General features: G+C 41.7%; 1 long non-coding RNA gene across 1 annotated transcript in view; it reads right to left on the reverse strand.

Moving 5' to 3' along the window:
* Positions 1-270: 270 nt before the first annotated feature.
* LOC126078772 (uncharacterized) overlaps positions 271-23,793 on the reverse strand; it is a 33,341-nt gene continuing 9,818 nt past the window's right edge. The window contains exons 2-3 of the long non-coding RNA XR_007518158.1: positions 16,826-16,905; positions 271-504 (exon numbers count right to left, since the gene is read on the reverse strand). This is a non-coding gene — a long non-coding RNA (uncharacterized LOC126078772). The remainder of the gene's footprint in view (positions 505-16,825; positions 16,906-23,793) is intronic.

Consider the following 23,793-nt stretch of genomic DNA (forward strand, 5'->3'; position numbering starts at 1 on the left):
ACAGATACCTAAAATGTGGAAGCATTTTGAAACTGAATGAATAGAGGCTGGCAAAGTTTCAAAGCGCCTAACAGTAAAAGCTTAGATTGCCTTGAAGATAGTGTTGGTGGAATTATGGTCATCAAAGACAATTCTGATGAGGACTCAGAAGGAAGCAATGTGAGCTGTTACACTGGAAATGTTGCAGACGGCAAGAAGCAGCAACAGGGAAATGGCAGCAGCAGAACCAGGAGTTCAGCAAAAGACAGTGCTGGAGACAGCCCATGGAGGAAGAAAGCCGAGTGCCTCGGTGCAGGAGGCTTCCTGGCAGAGTGGGATGCCTCTGGACACTTGCCCACAGAGCAAGAGAGCTGAGTGCCTTCTGGCCAAAGTTTACTGGCAGAGTGGGGTCCCTCCAGGCACTTATCAGTGGAGCTATAGAGCTTTGGAACACTTACCCCAGCAGGGCAGATGCCAGTGGTGATGCCCAAGGGGCCGAGAGCCCAAGGAACCGGGAAGCAGGAGCTGAAGAGACAAGGAACACAGGAAGCTGAGCTGCCTCAGTCTTAAAGGGTGGAGCCATGGCCTCTGGAGTGTTTAAGGGTGGAGTCACCTCTCAGATGGACTAGGAGAATGGCGTGCCTAAAGCCAAGGGAGCGGAGTTGCTGTTCCAGTGGGTTTGGAAGGCAGAGATGAAGCCCACAGCTGAGGGCCCTCCACTCAGAATCTGGAGAGTGTGGACAATACCTGGAGTCTGGAGGACAGGGCCATTGTCTAAATGGTCTCAGAGAACAGATGATTACTTTCAAAGCTTTGAGGGCTAATGTAATGTGTTCTGCTGATCTGCCTGGTGCCTGTTATGCATTCTCTCCCTCTAATTTCTCCCATTTGTAATGGAAATGTCTAGCTTGCAGCTATGGCACCATTGTATTTTGAAAGCAGATAACTTGTATTCTATATGTAACACGCAAAGAAGAATTTTTGGACTTTGGACTTGGAGTTGATTTAAGACTTTTGCTATGATATGATGGACTGAATATGTTTTACATGTGACAAGGATATGAATTTGGGGGGGCTAAAGGGTGGAAGTTTCACGGATTGAAATTTGTCCCCCAAAAACATGTACAAAATTTGGCTAAGCCATGATTTTCAGTATTGTGTGATTGTCCACCATTTTGTCATCTCATGTGATTTTCCTATCTGTTATAAATACTATCTCTGTGATGTTGATAAGATGGGATTAGCAGCACTTGTGTTAACGAGGCAGGGCTCAATCTACAAGATTGGACTGTGTCTTGAGCCAATCTCTTCTGGGATATAAAAGAAAGAAGAGACTAGAGAAGAGAGGGACATCCCACTACCAAGAAAGAAGATCTGGGAGCGGAATGCATCCTTTGGACCCAGGGTCCCTGCACTGAGACACTCCTAAACCCATGGGAAGATCGATCACAAGGACCCTCCCCCAGACCCGACAGGGAGAGAAGGCCTTCCCCTGGAGCTGGAACCCTCAATTCGGGCTTCTATCCTCCTGAACTATGAGAGAATAAACTTGTGTTTGTTAAAGCCACCCACCTGTAGTATTTCTGTTATAGCAGCACTAGATAATGAAAACATAAGCCAAACACAAAAGAGTATAACTCCATTTACATGAAATTTGAAAATTTGATTGCAGCTTTGTTAGACCCTAAAGCAAAGGGATGTCTTTCTGGGTCATTAAAACTAATTTACAGTGATAAAAATGAGAACGACAGCTGGCCTGGATGTGGCAGGGTTGAGAGGAGAGGCAAAAACAGGAAAAAGATTAACTGGAAAGAGGCATGAGGGGACTTCTCAGATGATGAAATGTTCTACCATTTAGGGTGGCAGTTACATACCAAAACCAACTCTGCTTCTGTTGAGTAGATTCCGACTCATGGCAACCTCATGTTACAGAGTAGAACTGCTCCACAGGATTTTCCTGACTGTAATATTTATGGAAGCAGATCACCACGTCTTCCAAGGTACTGCTGGATGGGTTTGAACTGCCAACCTTTAGGTTAGCAGTCAAGTGCAAATCATTTGCACCATCCAGGGATCAGCAGTTATATAGATGTATACATTTATCAAAACTTATTGAGCTAGATAATTAAGATCCGTGCATTCTTTTTGTATGTAAATTATATCTCATTTTTAAAAAATCACTCATAATTACATAACTCATAGAAAGATTTCAAAAAAAAACATTGCCATTGAGTTGATTCCAACTCATAGTGACCTTACAGGACAGAGTAGAACTGCCCCATAGAGTTTCCAAAGAGCACCTGGTGGATCCAAACTGCCAACCTTTTGGCTAGCAGCCATAGCACTTAACCACTGCGTCACCCAGGGTTTCCATAAACCTATTCAATCTGTATGCTGAGCAAATAATATGAGAAGGTGGACTATATGAAGAAGAATGGGGCAACAGGATTGGAGGAAGACTCATTAACAACCTGCATTATGCAGATGACACAACCTTCCTGGCTGAAAGTGAAGAGGACTTGAAGCACTTACTAATGAAGATCAAAGACCACAGCCTTCAGTATGGATTACACCTCAACATAAAGAAATAAAAAATCTTCACAACTGGACCAATAAGCAACATCATGATAAATGGAGAAAAGACTGAAGTTGTCAAGGATTTTATTTTACTTCCATTTGCAATCAAAACCCATGGAAGCAGCAGTGAAGAAAACAAAACACACATTGCATTGGGCAAATCTGCTGCAAATGACCTCTTTAAAGCGTTAAAAGCAAAGACGTCACCTTGTAGACTAAGGTGTGCCCGACCTAAGCCATAATATTTTCAATCACATCATATGCATGTGAAATCTGGACAATGAACAAGGAATACTGAAGAAGAACTGATGCCTTTGAATTGTGTTGGCGAAAAATACTGAATATACCATGGACTGCCAAAAGAACAAATCTGTCTTAGAAGAAGTACAACCAGAATGCTCGTTAGAAGCAAGGATGGCGAGACTGCATCTTACATACTTCGGACATGTTGTCAGAAGGGATCAGTCCCTGGAGAAGGACATCATGCTTCGTAAAGTATAGGGTCAGCAGAAGAGAGGAAGACCCTCAACAAGATGGATTGACACAGTGGCTACAACAGTTGGCTCAAGCATAACAACGATTATGAGGATGGCACAGGACAGGGCAGTGTTTCATTCTGTGGTAAATAGGGTCACTATGAGTAGGAATCAACTCGATGGCACCTAACAACAACAACATAGAAAGATACAGCTGCATTTTCTTTTTTCTATTCACATGCAGATATTTTCATAATTGTAATTAAATAGTCATAGCAAAGATCGTGAGGATGGCACAGGACCAGGGAGTGTTTCATTCTGTTGTACGTTGGGTCACTGTGAGTCAGAACCAACTCAACAGCATCTAACAACAAGACAATTAAATACCATATGCAGTTTTTCTTGTAACATCATTTTGTGCACTTTTCCATGTCATTAAAATTCTTTGAAAATTGTCCCTTTAAATGGGAATAATAGTTAATCATAAAGATGTATCATAATTTATTTAACCATTTCCCTATTATTGGACATTTATGTTATTTCCAGTGTTTCACTATTATAAATGGCAATGACGTGACAAACATAAATGAAAACGTGTCATCATTGAAAATATTTACTTTAAGTTAGTGATTAGGACTTGCTGCCAACATGGCGCTATAGACAGAAGCACCACGCCATTCCTCCAGAGCAAAGACCTGGAAAACTAAGTAAAACAGAGACAAATGTCAGTCCTGGAAACCAAAGTGTCAAATGAAGAGATGAAGAACTCAGTCAAGCACCGAATGGTAAGAAACTGACAGAGAACAGACAGCAGGAGAGATACACGTGGAAGGCCCCTATCAGCTAATGAAGCATGGATTCACCATCTTGGACTCCTGTCAAGAGTCTGGGGAATAGGGAGCAGAGGAAAGCAGCTTCATGAAGCTCCAAGCAGGAGACACAGCACCCAGTAAACAGTGATACACACTCTCCCACCCCCATCCACTCCCCACTGCTCTACCTCCACACTTCCTGCCTAGTAATGGTGGCTCCACCAGCCAGGAAGTGCAGCATCCATGCCACTTGGATTTCCCCCACCCACATCAGAGATCGGTGGACAGGGGGTATGGGAAAGCAGCTTCAAGAAGATCCCAAGAGGAGACAGAGCATCTGGTAACCAGCGATATACGCTTTCTTTTCCTCCAATCTTCTTCCCCCCGCCCCTCGGCCTTCTCTACTTCCCGTGGGCCACAGTCTCTTGGCTGGGAGGCAACTGCTTCGGCCCCAGGCCACTTGGATTCACCCTGACAACAGTGGCAGGCTCCCTGAATGCCATTTGTCTGTTACCGATGTTGCTTTTTTCCATTTCTTTTGTTTTTTTCCTTGCCTCCCACCACCTCCCCTCCTTTCTCCTGAACACCTGGCTCCGTGTGCCATATTTGCTTCCTCTTGAAAGGCTCTGAAGCACCATTTGACTGGGGAACCATGCCCCTGGACTGCGACACCACGCTGGTGGCATCCCGGGGCTTTTTTTTTTTTTTTTTTGCTCTGTTTTGCTTTGCTTTGTTCTGTTTTGTTTCTTTGTTTTCTTTTTCTTATTGCAACTTGAGAGTCCCTTCTAGCTGGGCTCCGCTGCATGGCTTAGGAGCCACTTCCCCAGCTGCACAGCCATGTCAGTGTGATCCCTGGGGGCATTTTTTTCTTTTTTCCTTTCTGTCTTTCTTCATTTCTCAGTTCTCCTCTTTCTATACTTACCTTCTTTTCCTGTCTCCTGAATAGCTGGAGCTTTATGACATCTATACCCGCCTCTAGTCAGGCTAGAGTCTAGGAGGACAGTCTAGGAGCCACTTCCCTGGTCTTTGCAGCCACACCAGTGGGACCCCTGGAGCTTTTCTTTCTTTTTTGCTTCTCCTTTTTATCCAAATTTTTACCTAGTTATTTTTTTCTTTTTCTCTTTTTGTTTTTCTCCATTCCTCGGTTTCTCATCTCTCCACTCCAATCACAAGCTACCTTAGCACTCTTTCCTTTTTTGTTGTTTTCTTTTGGCTATTGTTTCTCTCTCCTCTTTCCCATACCCGTATTAGCTCCACACATCACAACCTTCCCCCCTTTCCTGCCTACCTGCAATGTGTGCTGAACATCGCGCTCCTGAGCAGCACATGCATGGCCTACCAGAACCTGCCCAGCACTGATTCCTGGCCCACCCTGTCCACCCTAGTATGGGCCACAAACAACACAAACCAGCCCCTCGCCTTCAGCTGGACCTGCCTTTCTGCACCATAGCTGAGCAACTGGTCCTACCAATTGGACAAGGAGGTGAAAAGTATCACGACCACAGACAGGTAAACAACAAGGAACACACAGCCTGCATGCTCAGACATAACCAAATAAAACAAAAAAGCCAGACAAAACAAACAAATCTACAATTAATAAATGAAGAAAATAACTACTGAATGTCCTGAAGACAGCAGACAATAACAAAACATATTTTAAAAAGGACAGGATGGTTCCACTAGGCATCCAAAATAAAACACCAGACAACTTTCCAGTAGAAGAAAGGGCACTAGAACTACCTGACAGGGAATTCAAATCTCTAATATTCAGAGCTCTCTAAGAGTTGAAGCAAAAAGCAGCCAAAAATGAAGAAAAAATGGACAAACTCATGAAAAAGGCAGACAAAATCATGGAAAATACAGACAAAAAGTGGAAGAACTCAGGAAAACAATACAGGAACAAAATGCCCAAATAAATTCACAACTAGAAATCATACAAAAATGACAATTGGAAATCCAAAAGATAAACATTTCAGAAATGGACAGTGTCACAGAAGGGCTGAGGAGCAGGTTTGAAATGACGGAAGACAGGATCAGCGAAATTGAAGACAAATACTTGGATACAACCCTGTTTGAGGAAAAATCAGAAAAAAAGAATGAAGAAAACTGAAGAAACCCTGAGAATTATGTGGGATACAATCAAAGCAAAAATTTGTGAGTAATCGAAGTTCCAGAACAGGGGGAGAAAACAGAAAACATAGACAGGATTACTGAAGAATTGCTGACAGAAAGCTTCCTTAATATCAAGAAAGATGGAAAGCTGACCATCCAAGAAGCTCAATGAACCCCATACAGGACAGACCCCAAAAGAAAATCACCAAGGCATATCATAATCACATTTGCTAAAACCAAAGACAAAGAAAAATTCCTGAGACCAGGTCGAGAAAAACAAAAAGTCACATACAAAGGAGAAACAATAAGACTAAACTCTGATTATTCAGCAGAAACAATGCAGGCAAGAAGGCAATGGGATGACAAGCATAAAACCTTGAAAGAAAAAAAAAAAAATTGCCAACCAAGAATAATGTATTCTGCTAAACTCTCATTCAAATTAGGACATCTCCAGATAAACAGAAATTAATGGAATGTGTAAAAGCTAAACTAAACTTACAAGAATTATTAAGGGGAGTCTTTTGGTCTGAGAAAAAAATCAGACCACAGCCTGAATCTAGGATGCAAGATTGTACCAGTGAGATACCAATCTAGGAAATGAACTCTCAAGGCCTATCCAAAACTGTTGTAAAAAGAATTACAACAGGGAACCACAGAGGTTAATCTGTAAATGACAACATCAGAACAATAAAAGAAGGAATAAACAGTATAGGTACAGAACTTTCTAATGGACAGGAAGGCAAGGCAATACCAAGTAATAATAGACTGGTTCAAACCTAGGAAGATAAGGGTAAATTTCAAAAAAAAGTTAACAAACCTACTATTCAAAATAAAGAAAAACATAAAGTCTCAATAAAAACAAAATCTAGAAAAACACCTGAAAAAGGAATCCAGCACAACAAAGTAAGAGGACCAAAGAAAATGTCAGCACCACAAAAAAAAAAGCACTACAAAATTACAGCAATAAACTCACACCTATCAATAATTATACTAAAAGTAAATGGCCTAAATGCACCCATAAAGAGACACAGAGTGACAGAATGGATAAAAAAAACAGGATCCATCAATATAAACAAAGACAAATTTATTAAAAATAAAAGGATGGAAAAAATACATCAAGCAAATAGCTATCAAAAAAGAGCAGGCATGGCAATACTAATCTTGGATAAAATAGACTTTCAAACAAAAACCATCATAAAAGACAAAGATGGGGACTATATAATGACGAAAGGGATGATCCATCATGAAGACTTAACCATAATAAATGTCTACACACTCAATGAAAGGTCTCTAAAATACATACAACAAACTCTAAAAGCACTGCAAAGAGAAATTGACAGTTCCACAATAATAGTAGGAGACTTTAACACACCACTCTTGGTAAAGGACAGAACATCTAGAAACTCAAAAAGATACAGATGGGCATGATCAGTGAACTTGACCTCACAGACATATATAGAACACTCCACCCAACAGTTGCAAAGTACACATTCTTTTCTAATGCACAGGGAATGTTCTCCAGAATAGACCACATCTTAGGCCACAGAACAACCCTCAACAAAATCCAAAACATTGAGATAATACAAAGTATCTTCTCTGACCACAACGCCATCAGAGTAGAAATTAACAATACAAACAGCAAGGAAAAAAATCAATTACACAGAAACAGAATAACACCCTGCTTAAAAACCACTACGTAACAGAAGAAATCAGAGATGCAATCAAAAAATTCCTAGGATCAAACGACAATGAAAACACATCATACCAAAACCTTTGGGCAGAGCAAAGGCAGTCCTCAAAAATCAATTTGTAGCAATAGATGCACACATCAAAAAACAAGAACAGGAAAAAATCAAAACGTTAGCTACACATCTTGAACAAATAGAAAGACAGCACCAAAAGAAGCCCACAGCTACTAGAAGAAAGGAAATAATAAAGCTCAGAGTACAAATAAATGAAATAGAGAATAGAAGAACGATTGAAAGAATCAACAAAACCAGAAGTTGGTTCTTGGAAAGGATCAACAAAATTGACAATCGACTGGCCAAACTGACAAAAGAAAAACAGGACACAAATAACCCAAACAAGAAATGAAATGGGGAACATTACAACAGATCCAAAGGAATTAAAAAAGGATCATTACAGAGTATTATAAAAAATTACACTCTATATTGCAGCTCTGTTTACAATAGCAAAAAGCTGGAAGCAACCAAGATGTCCGTCAACGGATGAATGGGTAAATAAATTGTGGTATATTCACACAATGGAATACTACGCATCGATAAAGAACAGTGACGAATCTCTGAAACATTTCATAACATGGAGGAATCTGGAAGGCATTATGCTGAGCGAAATGAGTCAGTTGCAAAAGGACAAATATTGTATAAGACCACTATTATAAGATCTTGAGAAATAGAAAAAACGGAGAAGAACACATACTTTTGTGGTCACAAAGGGGGGAGGGAGGGAGGGAGGGAGAGGGCTTTTTATTGATCAATCTGTAGATAAGAACTGCTTTGGGTGAAGGGAAAGACAACACTCAATACAAGGAAGGTCAGCCTAATTGGACTGGACTAAAAGCAAAAAGGTTTCCGGGATAAAATGAAAGCTTCAAAGGTCAGCGGAGCAGGGGCTGGGGTCTGGGGAACTTGGTTTGAGGGGACTTCTAAGTCAATGGGCAAAATAATTCTAATATGAAAACATTCTGCATCCCACTTTGAATTGTGGTGCCTGGGGTCCTAAATGCCAACAAGCGGCCATCTAAGATACATCAATTGGTCTCAACCCACCTGGAGCAAAGGCAAGGGAAGAACACCAAGGTCACACGACAACTAAGAACCCAAGAGACAGAAAGGGCCACATGAACCAGAGACCTACATTATCCTGAGACCAGAAGAACTAGTTGGTGCCTGGCCACAATCGATGTCTGCCCTGTCAGGGAGCACAACAGATAACTCCTGAGGGAGCAGGAGACCAATGGGATACAGACCCCAAATTCTCATGGAAAGACCATACCTAATGGTATGACTGCGACTAGAGGAATCCCAGAGACAATGCTCCCCAGAACTTCTGATGGCACAGGACAGGAACCATCCCCGAAGACAAATCATCAGGCATGAAAAGGACTGGTCAGTGGGGGGGAGAGAGATGCTGATGAAGAGCGAGCTAATTAAATCAGGTGGATACTGGAGAGTGTGTTGGCAACTCTTGACTGGAGGGGGGATGGGAAGATAGAGAGAGAGGGAAGATGGCAAAATTGGCACGAAACGAGAGACTGAAAGGGCTGACTCAATAGGGGGAGAGCAAGTGGGAGAAGGGAGTAAGATGTATGTAAACCTACATGTGACAGACTGATTGGAATGGTAAATGTTCACTTGAAGCTTAATAAAAATTAATTAAAAAAAAAAATTACACTCTAACAAATTTGAAAACCTAGAGTAAATGGACGAATTTCTAGAAATACACTACCTACCCAAACTAACACAAAATGATGTGGAAAATCTGAACAGACCCGTAACAAGAGAAGAGATTGAAAACATACTAAAAAAAAAAAAAAAATCCCTGGCCCACATGCCTTCACTGGAGAATTCTACCAAACATTCAGAGAAGAGCTTACGCCAGTACTACTCAAACTATTTCAGAGCATAGAAAGGAAGTGATACTTCCGAGTTCATTCTATGAAGCCAGCATAACCCTGATACCAAAACCAGGCAAAGACATCACAAAAGAAAATTACAGACCAATAGGTCTCATGAATATAGATGCAAAAATTCTCAACAAAATTCTAGCCAATAGAATTCAGCATCATATCAAAAGAATAATACACCACAACTGAGTAGGATTCAAACCAGGTATGCCAGGACAGTTCAACATTAGAAAACCAATCGATGTAATTCGCCACATAAATAAATGAAAAGGAAAGAAAAAAATCACACGATGATCTCAATTGACACAGAAAAGGTGCTCGACAAAGTCCAACACCCATTCCTAATAAAAAAAAAAAACTCTCAATAAAATAGGTATAGAAGGGAAATTTCTCAACATAATAAAGGACATCTATGCATTTTTTTTTTTTTTTTTTTATGCAACGGCCAACATCATTCTCAATGGAGAGAGGCTGAAAACATTCCCCTTGAGAACAGGATCAAGACAAGGATGCCCTTTACCACCTCTCCTATTCAACATTGTGCTGGAAGTTCCAGCTAGAGAAACAAGTCAAGGAAAAAGAAATAAAGGGCATCCAAACTGGTAATGAAGAAGTTAATCTGTCCCTATTCGCAGATGATATGATACTATACATAGAAAACCCAAAAGACTCCATGCGAAAACTACTGGAACTAATAGATTCAGAAGGCTAGCAGAATACAAGATGAACATATGAATATCAGTTAGATTCCTATACGCCAATAAAGGGAACCATGAAAATCAGGAAAACAATACCATTTGTAATAGCCCCTAAAAAATTAAAATACTTAGGAATAAATCTAACCAGGGATGTAAAGGACTTATGCAAAGAAAACTACAAAAGACTACAAGAAACCAAAAGAGACCTACATAAATGGAAAAACACACATGCTCACAGATAAGCAGACTCAACATTGTGAAAATGACAATTCTACCCAAAGCAATGTGGCGTAGTGGTTAAGTGCTACAGCTACTAACCAAGAGGTCGGCAGTTCAAATCCGCCAGGTACTCCTTGGAAACTCTATGGGGCAGTTCTACTCTGTCCTATAAAAAAAAAAAAACTCTGTCCTATAGGGTCGCTATAAATCGGAATCGACTCGACATTAGTGGGGGTTTTACCCAAAGCAATCTACAAATACAATGCAATCCCAATCCAAATACCACCAACATTCTTTAAAGAGATGGAAAAGCTTATCATTAACTTTATATGGAAAGGGAAGAGGCCCCAGATAAGTAAAGGACTACCGAAGAAGAATAGAGTAGGAGGACTTGCACTACCTGACCTACTATACAGCTGTGGTAGTCAAAACAGCCTGGTACTGGTACAATGACAGATACATTGACCAATGGAACAGAATTGAGAACCCAGATGTAAGTCCATCCACCTATGGTCACCTGATCTTCCCCAAGTGCCCAAAGTCCATCAAGTGGGAAAAAGACAGTCTTTTTAACAAATGGTACTGGCACAACTGGATGTCCATCTGCAAAAAAATGAAACGGGACCCACACCTCACACCATATACAAAAACTAATTCAAAATGGATCAAAGACCTAAATATAAAGCCAAAAACTATGAAGTTCATAGAAGAAAAAATAGGATCAACACTAGAGGCCCAAATACACGGCATTAACAGGATAAAAAACAAAACCAACAACCCGCAAACTCCAAAAGATAAGCTAGATAACTGGGACCTTCTAAAAATTAAACATTTATGCTCATCAAAAGATCTCACCAAAAAAAGTAAAAAGAGAACCTACAGACTGGGAAAAAATTTCTGGCTATTACAAATCAGACAAAGATCTAATCTCTAAAATCTACAAGAAAATCCAACACCTCTACAACAAAAAAGACAAATAATCCAATTAAAAAATGGGCAAAGGAAATGAACAGACACTTCACCAAAGAAAACATTCAAGTGGCCAGCAGACACATGAGGAAATGTTCACAATCACTGGCCATTAGAGAAATGCAACCACAATGAGATACCATCTCACCCCGACATTACCGGCATGAATCAAAAAAAAAAAAAAAAGGAAATAATAAATGTTGTGAGAGGCTGTAGGGAGATCAAACTCTTATGCACTGCTGGTGGGAATGCAAAATGATACAACCATTTTGAAAAACGATATGGCGCTTCCTTAGAAAGCTAGAAATAGAAATACCATATGATCCAGCAATGCCACTGCTAGGAATATATCCTAGAGAAATTAAGAGTTGTCACACGAATAGACATATGCACACTCATGTTCACTGCAGCATTGTTCACAATAGCAAAAAGATGAGAATAACCTAGATGCCCATCAACAGATGAAGAGATAAGCAAACTGTGGCACACACACACAATGGAGTATTACCCAATGATAAAGAACAACAATGAATCTGTGAAGCATCTCATAATGCGGATGAATCTGCAGGGCATTATGCTGAGCGAAATAAGTCAATCACAAAAGGACAAATATTATAAGAGATCACTACTATAAAAACTCATGAAAAGGTTTACATACAAAAAGAAACAATCTTTGAAGGTTATGAGGATGGAGAGGGGTGGGAACGGAAAAACGCTAAATAGACAGTAGCTAAGTGGTAACTTTGCTGAAGGCTAATACAGTGCACAATACTGGGGAAGCCAGCACAACTCATACAAGCCAAGGTCATGGTAGCTCCATAAACACATCCAAACTCCCTGAGGGACGAAATTGTTGGGCTGAGGGCTGTGGGGACCATGGTCTCAGGGAACATCTAGCTCAATTAGCATAACATAGTTTATAAAGAAAATGTTCTACATTCTATTTTGGTGAGTAGCATCTGGGGTCTTAAAAGCCTGTGAACAGCCATCTAGGATACTCTACTGTTCTTACTCCTTTGGAAGCAAGGGAGAATGAAGGAAACTAAAGACAGAAGGAAAAGATCAGTCCGAAGGACCACAGCCTCCACCAGACTGAGTCCAGTACAACTACATGGTGCCCCGCTACCACCACTGACTGCTCTGACAGGGATCACAATAGAGGGTCCCCGGCAGAGCTGGAGAAAAATGCAGAACAAAATTCTAACTCAGAAAGAAAGACCAGACTTGCTGGCTTGACAGAGAGTGGAGAAACCCTGAGAGTATGGTCCCCGCACATTTTCACCTCATTAATGAAGTCACTCCTGAGGTTCACCCTTCAGCCAAAGATTAGACAAGTCCAGAAAACAAAACGAGACTAAAGGGGCACACAAGCCCAGGGGCAGGGACTAGAAGGCAGGAGGGGACAGGGAAGCTGGTAATAGAGAACCCAAGTTTGAGAAGGGAGAGTGTTGATATGTCATGGGGTTGTTAACCAATGTCATAAAACAATGTGTTCTAACTGTTTAATGAGAAACTAGTTTGTTTCTGTAAACTTTCATTTAAACTACAATAAAAAAAAAGTTAGTGATTAAGGGTATGAACTCTGGAGTCAGACCAGTTAAATTTGAATCTTAGCTCCACTGCTTACTAGTTGTGCGACCCAGGCAAGTTAGTTAACCTCTCACTACTTCCCTTTCCTCATTGGAAATGGAGATATTAGTAGTAACTTCCCTCATGGAATTGCTGTGAGGTTAAATGGGATAATACATGTAAAGCACTTAGAAAAGTGTCTGGCATTTAGTATGCCCTCAGAAGGTGTTAGCTATTCTTAGTATTACTAGGGGAAGGACATAAAACTGCACTTAGTAAAGAGAAACTAATTTGCTATGTAAACTTTCACCTCAATCGCAATTAAAAAAAAAAAAAAAAACTGCACTTAGAACAATTCATGTTGCAAGCAAATTAGAAAAAAAAAATTAATATTGGAGGACTGAGGGAGACTGGATAGAGGCATTAGTCTTCTCCAAAAGTCTGTATTTGGGTTGACAGAGTCTAGTCTAGGGATGGCTTATCCCACATTCACCATATCCCTTGACCTTGGCAGATCTTACTATCCAATTATAACTCTTCTCACGGAGCCCCAATATAGTCTCACAATTCCTTGCAATACATCACTGCAGGCTTCTATTACTATTTAATTTGAGTTAAGGTAAGGGATGGAGTTCTTTATCATTTCTGTTCTAGAAGAATGGTTCTCAACTCTGGCTCCATGTTAGAATCACCCAGATGGTGGGATGGGCACACCTATAAGATGGTCCTTATCATGGATTGAATTGTGTCCCCCAAAAATATGTGTATCAATTTGGCTAGGCCATGATTCCCAGTACTGTGTGATTGTCCATCATTTTGTCATCTGATGTGATTTTTCTGTGTTGTAAATCCTATCACTACGATGTTAATGAGATGGATTAGTGGCAGTTATGTTGATGAGATCTACAAGATTAGATTGTGTCTTAAGCCAATCTCTTTTGAGAGATAAAAGAGAGAAGCCAGCAGACAGACATGGCCAAGAAAACAATGCTGAGAGCAGAGTGTGTCCTTTGGACCTGAGGTTCCTGGGCACAGAAGCTTCTAGTCCAGGGAAAGATTGATGACAAGAACCTTCCTCCAGAGCCAACAGAGATAGAAAGTCTTCCCCTGAAGCTGGAACCCTGAATTTGGACTTCTATACTGTAAGAAAATGAACTTCTCTTTGTTAAAACCATCCACTTGTGGTATTTCTGTTATAGCTGCACTATATAACTAAGACAGTCCCTATTATGCATTGAATTGTGTCCTCCAAAAAGATATGCTGAAGTGCTAATCTTGAATGAGACCTTGTTTGGAAAGAAGGTCTTGTAGATATAATTTGCTAATTTAACATGAGATCAAACTAGACTAAGGTAGGCCCTAATCCAATATGACTGGTATCCTTGTAAAAAGAGAAGAGACAAAGGGACACACAGATACAGAGGGGAAAATGCCATGTGACAACAGAGGCAGAGACTGGAGTTATGCTGCCACATGCCAAGGAATGCCTGGGGCTACCAGAAGCTGGAAGAGATAAGAATCTTTCCCTAGAGCCTTCTGAGAGAGTATAACCCTGCCAACACCATGAATTCAGATTTCTAGCTTCCAGAATCATGAGAGAATAAATGTCTGTTGTTTTAAGCCATCTACTTCATGGCAATTTGTTAGGGCAGCCCTACGAAAGAAATACAGCCCCCAATGGCCCCTGCCTCTTGGCATTCATCCCCTCCCTTTTAGTGTGGGCTGGGCCTAGTGCCTTGCTCCTAACACACAGAATATGGCAACAATGACAGGTTTTCATTTCTATGATTAGGTTATATAAGACTGACTTCTCTCTTGCTGGCATCCTCTGTTGCTTGCTGACTTTGACGAGGCAAGCCTCCATGATGGAGAAGTCCATGTGGCCAGGAGCTGAGGGCAGCAGCTGGCCAACAGCCAACAAGAAACTGAGGTCCTTGGTCCAACAGTCTGAGAAGAACTAACTCCTCCCAACCACCACTGAGTGAGCTTGGAAGCTGACCCTGCCTCAGTTGAACCTTGCTTGCAGCATTCTGAGAGGCCCTGAGCCAACAGCTTGATCTCAACCTTGTGAGAAGGACCCCCAAAGCAAAAAACCCAACTAAGCTATGTCCAAATTTCTTAAACTACAGAGAATGTGAGATAACATATGTGTGTTATTTTAAGCTCTATATTTTGGAGTATTTGTTAAGCAGCAATAGATAACTAAAACAGGTGGAGAAGACAAGCTTTTTAAAAATATACTGATGCTAACTGATTAAATCAGACTTTCGAAGGGTGGGACCCAAGCACTGGTAGGTTTTAAATTTCTCCCAGGTGACTCTAATATATAGCCAAATTCCAGTCCCACTGACTGGACTTCTCAAACTATAAACTGCATAGGAATTATCTCCGTGTTTTGTCAAAACGTAGATCTGGGGTGGGGCAAGATTTTGCATTTCTAACAAGCTCCTAGGTTCTGCTGAAGATGGTGGTCCCTAGACCACTTGAAGATTAGAAGGCCACTAGCGACTCTAGATAAAAGACAAAATAGCCCTGAATCATGAGTATTGCCCTGAAATGGTAAGGAGCAGAAGGATGCAAAGCATTTACAGAAAATAACCCTAGGTCTGGGCAATTGTTTGGGCATGGAGCGCCAGGGTGAAGCATGAATGACAGGTGCTTTGAAGTTTTAAGTCCAGACAATAAGGAGAAAGATGGCACTTTTAGCTGAAAGGGGAGTGAAAGAACACAAGCCTATTGGGATGGAAAAATAAATGATGGAAGTAACCTGTTAGGGAGGATTAGGACATGATTTTCAGGGCCCAGTGCAAAATGAAAACGTGATCCCCTTGTTCAAAATGAGGACAGCACAGCGTTAAACCAACAGCGAGGCCCTCTCAGCCCAGAGTCCTGTGCCACTCACAGGCCTCACGGCCATGAAGCCAGTCCTGGGGAAGATTAATCAATCAAGACCCACTCCAAGAAGCTACCTTTACCAACCTGGTCACCCCTCTCCCACCCCCTCTGCCCTGGGGGATGCCATGTTGTGTGCCTGGGACTCCCTCACATATACACAGCTCTGGTCCTACTAGCTCCTGTGTCTCCCAGGTGAGACTGGCAGTTGCTGGAAGATAGATAGAGGGACTCCTTTAACATTTCCTCCTACCAGGTCTTGTACAGGACTGGAGACAGCTTGTATAGAAGCAGGACCTGAACCTGGGTCACCTGTCCTGCACCTGCCTCCACTCTGTTAATGCCCATCAAGGCCAGGGCTATCACCAGGCAGTTTTTCCCTCACTCCAGCCCCACCCTGGATCTGAGGGCCTCTCCCCAATTGGCCATTTAGATAAAAGGCTACCAACAGAGTTCATAGCCTGTAGCCCTAAGAATATTCCTAAACAGTTATTTTTAGCACAGTGCTTAACGGTCCCAATCAGAAAATAGCTGTCCCATCCCTGAGGATTGGCACCAGCCCCATCCTGATGGTCTAGCATTTATTGGTCCCTTGTTGTCTTTTGAGTTGCTTACAATGCTAACCCTAACACCTTCAGGATCACTCAGTCCAGACCCCATACTGCCTTAAAAGGGGCTCAGGAGTCTCTTTCTGGTCCATGAGTATGAACAAGGGTTCACAACCAATTTACTGGAAAAAAAATGTAGTTCAACTACTTTACTTGACAAATGGTTTTCCCAGTACTTATAATCATGTCTCAAACCCAAGAAACTGAAATGTCAAGAGGATGAAAATAACACAGTACACACAATCTACAAAATTCCATAGAGTTTTACCTGCTGCAAGTCTGCACATACAGTCCTGAAATTGTTGGTAAATGGTAGGATGTTTGGCATCTTGCTCTGTGACTTTATACCTAAGGAAGAAGACAATGAATATTTATTGTGAAACTAGCATGTGTTGGGCATTGTGCTAGGCACTCCACATATTATCTAACAGCCTAGAAAAGCAGAAAATAACAGAGCGATAGGGAAAACAGTCTCATTAGCCAGCCAGCTTGGGTTCAGGTGCAGCTCTGCCACTTACTAACTGTGCCTCAGTTTTCTTGTTTGTAAAACAGACAGAATGATAATTACAGTAGTGCTCTCACTGTGTTGATTAAATCATTCAAGAATTAAATGAGTTACCACATATCACTGAAGATAGCACTGACTTTCCAGTGAGTAGTCTATCATATCTTCACAATAATCTTGTGAGACAGTATGATAATGCTCAGTTTACAGATGAAGTAACTGAGTTCACAGTCATGAAGCTATTTCCTCCAGGTCACAAAGCTAAGTGTCATAGTTGGCATTTGAACACAGGAATGCTCTAAGTACTGCCCAATTTTGAAATTCCTGGAGTTATTTCTTACATGAGACCCCATCATGTCTCAGGCAATGCTGGTAAAATGGAGAACAAGGAGGATATGGTCCCTGTCATGGGTTGAATTGTGTCCCCCCGAAAATATGTGTCAAATTGGTTAGGCCATGATTCTCAGTATTGTGTGGTTGTCCTCCATTTTGCGATTGTAATTTATGCTAAAGGGGATTATGGTGGGATTGTAACACCACCCTTACTCAGGTTACCTTCCTGATCCAGTGTAAAATGAGTTTCCCTGGGGTGGGGCCTGCACCACCTTTTATCTCTTAAGAGTAAAAGGAAAGGGAAGCAAGCAGAGAGTGGGGTACGTCATACTACCAAGAAAGCAGCAGCAGGAGCAGAGCACATCCTTTGGACCCTGGGTCCCTGTGACCAGGGGAAGATTGAGCACAAGGGGCTTCCTCCAGAGCCTACTGAGAGAAAGCCTTCCCCTGGAGCCAACGCCCTGAATTTGCACTTGTAACCTACTAGACTGTGAGAAAATAAATTTCTCTTTGTTAAAGCCATCCACTTGTGGTATTTCTGTTATGGCAACACTAGATAACTAAGACAGTCCCCCTAGTTCTAACTGGGGAGTTGAGAGGAGACAAACAAATAGACAAACAAGATAATTTCGTATAGTTTTCATGCAATGAAGATAATAAAATAGACCGATGTCAATAGGCAAACACCAGAAACAACCCAAATGATTATAAATAGGTGAATGGATACACAAACTGTAGTATATCCATACAGTGGAATAACAAGGACTGAAATACTAATACAGACAACATCGGTGAATCTCAAAGTCATTATGCTGGGTGGAGAAAGCCAGAGACAGAAGACGATACGCTGTATGATTCTATTTATATAAAATTCTAGAAAATACAAATGAATCTATCATGACAAAAAAACAATTCAATGGTTGCTTGAGTCTGAGGGCAGAGAAAGGAACTACAAAGAGGCACACAGGAAACTTTTATAGCAATGGGAATGTTCTGTATCTTGATTGAGCTGATGGTTCCATGGGTATATACACGTAACAAAAAGAAAGATTGTAAAAAAAAAAAAAAAAAGTGCCTAGATGGCGCAAACGGTTTGCACTTGACTGTTGACCTAAATGTTGGCGGTTCAAACCCACAGAAGAAAAGGCCTGGCAATCTGCTTCTGTTAAGATTACGGCCAAGAAAATCCTATGGAACAGGTCTACTCTATAACACATGGGGTTGCCATGAATTGGACTCTACTCAGTGGCAACTAACAGCAATCAGATTGTACACTTTAACTGAATGGAACTTCCAAAAAAAAAAAAAAAAAACCAGTTTCCCTTCAGAAGATTGCCAGGCCTTTCTTCTGAGGTGCCTCTGGGTGGGTTGGAACCACCTACCCTTTGGTTAGTAGCTGAGCACTTATCCATCTGCAACACCCAGAGACTCCAGGATGGAGCTTACTGCACATAAACTAAACCTCAATAAGAATGACTTTGAAACATATGACATGACAATAACCGGGGTGGTAGGTGAGGCAGAGCTAACTCAGATTGGATAGTCAGGCCTCTCACGTGGGATAAAATTAGTGCTTAGAGCTGAGTGATGAAAAGGATGTTAAAACTGTAAGAAACCAAAGATAACTAGCCCAAGGACACCCAAATATTTCAATCAGTTGCTAATTAGGGACAGGGAACACCTGGCCCCTGATGCAGGTGATAACAGTGCATTGTCTGTGGAGAATTTAAAAACAAGAATAAGGTCCGATGTGAACGTTTTTATTGCCACCATGTGCCCACAATTCTAAACAATGACAGTGATAAAATACTCCTTGCCGGGGCAAACAGCTCCTACACCAATATTTTCAGTAATGGGTCACAGGATCAGAAAATTCTCTGTGACAAGTGGACCATGTTATTTTTTATTGAGAACAGTGGTAAATTGTAATTTTTTTTTAGATGTGATATAAGCTTTCATGACACCTATTTCTCTTCGGCAGTACTCTTTCATAGTGGCCTGGCTTCACGACTTTTTTGTTGACTTTTATTGGAATTAGACTCTGAATGCTCAGTTCCCATCTCGTACGTGGGATACCAAGCTCACCGAATGGTGATGGCAGGTCCTGCTTTACCAACAGGCTCACAAAACCCATTGAACCCGTTGCTGTTGAGTCATAATGACCCTAGAGGACAGGGCAGGATTGCCCCCATAGTGTTTCCGAGGCTGAATTCTTTACAGAAGTAGACTGCCACATCTTTCTGCTGCAGAGTGGCTGATAGTTTTGAACTACCTGCCTTTCGGTTAGCAGCCAAGTGCTTAACCACTGCACCACCAGGGCTCCTTACTGCCAGCTAATTCAGGAAAAGGGGTTTGTTTACTTTTAATTTTGTTTGTTTTGTTATGCTTGACTGTAAATCTCCTGCAGACCATATTCTGAGACCAAGCACACAGCATCTGTCCCAGACCAAGTACCCAATGGCTAACCCCTCATTTTTATCAATGAAGAAACTGAGACCCTGAGATATTAAACCATTTGCATAGTGGAACAGTTAAGACCAGAATTCAGGTTAGGTATTTGCACTCCACCACTCTGCCTCCACTATATATTTATTCAGCATCTTCTGTATGATCAGCATTGTGCAAGGAGAGAGCCCATAAAAGATCTGGAAGAAATGGTCTCTGCCCTTCAGAAGTAGATAGTCTTAGAGTCCAGGACTAAAAAGCATGGCTACACTAGGGAAACGTATTCAATGGTTACTGAGTGCCTATTATGCAAGGCACTGACTAGGTACTACGATAATAACCAACATGGATTAGGGATTGCCTATCTGACCAGCCCACTATTAAGCACTTCACACCTGTGTCTAACCCTCGCAAGAGCACTATTAAGTAGTAATATCAGAATCATTTTACCAATGAGGAAACCGACACTAAAGGAATGTCAAACAATTTGTCTAAGGTCGCACAGCTGCAAGTGGAAGAGCTGGGCTTTTCCTGGGTCTGCTTGACTCCAAATCAGTTCTTACCCAATAAGGTCCCCACCCTTCCCATTAACACGTGGAAGGGATGCAAAGCAAACAAGCAATGGCACTCACCCTTAAGAGATGTACGGCTTGCCTGTGTTAATAACCACAATTTCTGGCTATAGAGCCTAGATACAGACTGTGTGGTATAAGCAGTTTGGGCCACTGAAGCTCAAAGAAGGAAGAATCTTCCCCTTGGTAGGCTTGGCTTCTGTGTGGTTCCAAGGTGACACGGGGAACACAGACCAGTCTACCTTAGAGAATCTTAGAGCACTATATGGCACGATAAAACCTAGCTCAAAGGAGCAAGCATTAATGAAAATTTGTACTGGCCTTCTGTATCGTACCATTCAACACAATTCCATCCCAATTCAGCCACTGTCTGTAACCACAGCAACCCACATCCCATAATAAACAACGGCTGTATTTTCAAGAGAGAAAAGAAGCAGGAACAATGGGATGGCATATTCAAAATCAGGACTGTCCTAGAAAATGAAAAATGTGTATGGGGATGTACAGCTGTCATAAAGGTAGTTCTATAAACACACAGTGTTCCCTTATCTAGGAAGGGAAGAACGGGTCCTCAGGTTACACTGGTGGGTGCTGCTTTCTTTTCCAGAGTGGCTGACTGGTGAGAAGAGTTATCAAATACTTGAGGGCTATAGTGTATGCCAAAAATTGCAAAGGATGAGACAACATTTCATACTAAATGTGAATCGTGAATTATACCTGCAGTGTGATGGATCGCTGTTACATGCTTTTTCTCACCATGGTCTTGTAAACTCCACGCAATGATTAGGTGTGTTATGAATTGAACTGTAACTCTCAAAAATGTGTGTCAGGTCCTCTGGCCAACACGGCACCATAGACAGAAGCACCACACTGTCCCTCCACAGCAAAGACTCAAAAAACTAAGCAAAACAGAGACAAATGTCAGTCCTGGAACCCAAAGTGTCAAATGAAGAGATAAAGAGTTCCGCCAAGCACCGAATGAAATAAGAAATTGACAGAGAACAGAGAGCAAGGAGAGATACAGAGGTCCCCTAACAGTTAATGCAGCACAGATTGGCCATCTTGGGCTCCTGTCAGAAACTGGCAGACAGGGAGCACGGGAAAGCAGCTTCACAGAGCTCCCAGCAGGAGACTGAGCACCCAGTAACCAGTGATACACACTTTCCCACTCTCCATCCTCTCCCTGCTGCTCTACCTCTGTGCTTCATGGCAGGCAGTGGTGGCTCAGCCAGCCAGGAAGTGCAGTGTCTATGCCACTTGGATTCACCCCACCCACATCAGATATCACCCAACAGGGAGTACAGGAAAGCAGCTTCATGAAGTTCCTAGCTGGAGACAGAGCATCCAATAACCAGTGATACACGCTTTCCTAGCCCCCACCCTTCTTCCCCTACCTCTGCCTCCTCTGCTTCCCACCAGCTGCAGTCTCTTGCCCCAGAGGCAACTGCTTCAGCCCCAGCCACTTGGATCAACCCCACCCAAATTGAGTGCCAATTGTATGTTTCTGGCATTGCTTTTTTCTGTTTCTTTTGTTTTCCTCCATGCCTCTCACCACCTCCCCCTCTTTTCTCTTGAACACCCGACTGTGTGTGCCATCTTTGCTTCCTCTTGAAAGGCTGCGAAGCCCCACTCTACCGGGGAACCACTACCCCCGCCCGTGACACCACCCTGGTGAGATCCCCAAGGCTTTTTTTTTTTTTTTTTCCTGCTTTGCTTTGTTTTGCTTTGTTCTGTTTATTTGTTTGTTTTCTTTTTCTTTTCGCAGCTTGGGAGCCCCTTCAAGCTGGGATGCGCTGCACGAATTAGGAGCCACTCCCCCAATCTGCACAGCCACATAGGCGGGATCCCTGGGGACATTTCTTTTTTCTTTTTTTCTCTTTTTTTCCTTTCTGTCTTTCTTCATTTCTCAGTTCTCATCTCTCTATACTTATCTTCTTTTCCTGTCTCTTGGATACTCTGCACTGTGTGACATCTATACCCCCTCTAGCCAGGCTACATTGCATAGCCTGGGAGCCATTCCCCCAGTTTTTGCAGCTGTGCCAGTGGGGCCCCTGGGGCTTTTCTTTTCTTTCTTTTTTCTATTTTTTCTTCCAAACTTTTATCTAGCTTTTTTTTTCTTTTTCCTTTTTGTTTTTCTCTGTTTCTCAGTTTCGCACCTCTCCACTCCATTGGCAAGCACCCTTAGCACTCTCTTTTGTTTGTTTATTTTTGGTTCCTATTTCTCTCTCCTCTTCCCTATACCCATATTGGCTCCACACATCACAACCTTCCCCCTCCTTCCTGCCTACCTGCAACGTGCTTTGAACATGACACCCTGGAAGAGCACAGGTGTGGCTTACCGGAAACTGCCCAGCATTGATTCCTGGCCTGACCTGTCAACCCTAGTGTATGCCACAAACAACCCAGCCCAGCCCCTCCCCTTAAGCTGGACCTACCCTGCTGCAACATAGCTGAGTGACTGGCCCTGCCCACTGGACAAGGAGGTGAAAAGTATCCTGACCACAGATGAGTAAACAACAAAGAATGCACAGCCACCTGCTCAGACATTACTAAATAAAACAAAAAAGCAGGACAAAACAAACAGATTTACAATCAATAAACAAAGAAATTAACCACTGAATGTCCCAAAGACAGCAGACAATATCAAAACATAAAAAAAAAAAAAAACAGGATGGTTCCAGTAGGCATCCAAAATAAAACACCAGATGACTTTCCAGGAGAAGAAAAGGCACTAGAACTACCTGACAGGGAATTCAAATCTCTAATATTCAGAGCTATCCAAGAGTTGAACCAAAATGCAGACAGAAATGAAGAAAAAATAGATAAATTCATGGAAAAGACAGACAAATTCATGGACAATACAGACCAAAAAAATTGAAGAATTTAGGAAAACAAAACAAGAACAAAATGCCGAAGTAAATTCACAACTACAAACCATATAAAAACAACAATTCGAAACCCAAAAGAAAAACAACAAGATTTCAGAAATGGACAGTGTCATAGAAGGGCTGTGGAGCAGGTTTGAAATGATGGAAAACAGGGTCTGCAAAATTGAAGACAAATACTTGGATACAAATCTGAGGAAAAATCAGAAAAAAGAATGAAGAAAAATGAAGAAACCCTGAGAATTATGTGGGATACAATCAAAGGCAAAAACTTGCAAGTAATTGGAGTTCTAGAACACGGGGAGGAAACAGAAAACACAGAGAGGCTCACTGAAAAATTGCCAATGGAAAACTTCCCTAATAACATGAAAGATGAAAAGCTGACCATCCAAGAATCTTAGCGGACTCATGTACGATAGGCCCCAAAAGAAAATCACTAAGTCATATCATAATCACACTCGCTAAAACCAAAGACAAAGAAAAAATCGTGAGACCA

The sequence above is a fragment of the Elephas maximus genome, chromosome 7 (genome assembly GCF_024166365.1).
Source record: "Elephas maximus indicus isolate mEleMax1 chromosome 7, mEleMax1 primary haplotype, whole genome shotgun sequence".
Classification (NCBI taxonomy): domain Eukaryota; kingdom Metazoa; phylum Chordata; class Mammalia; order Proboscidea; family Elephantidae; genus Elephas; species Elephas maximus.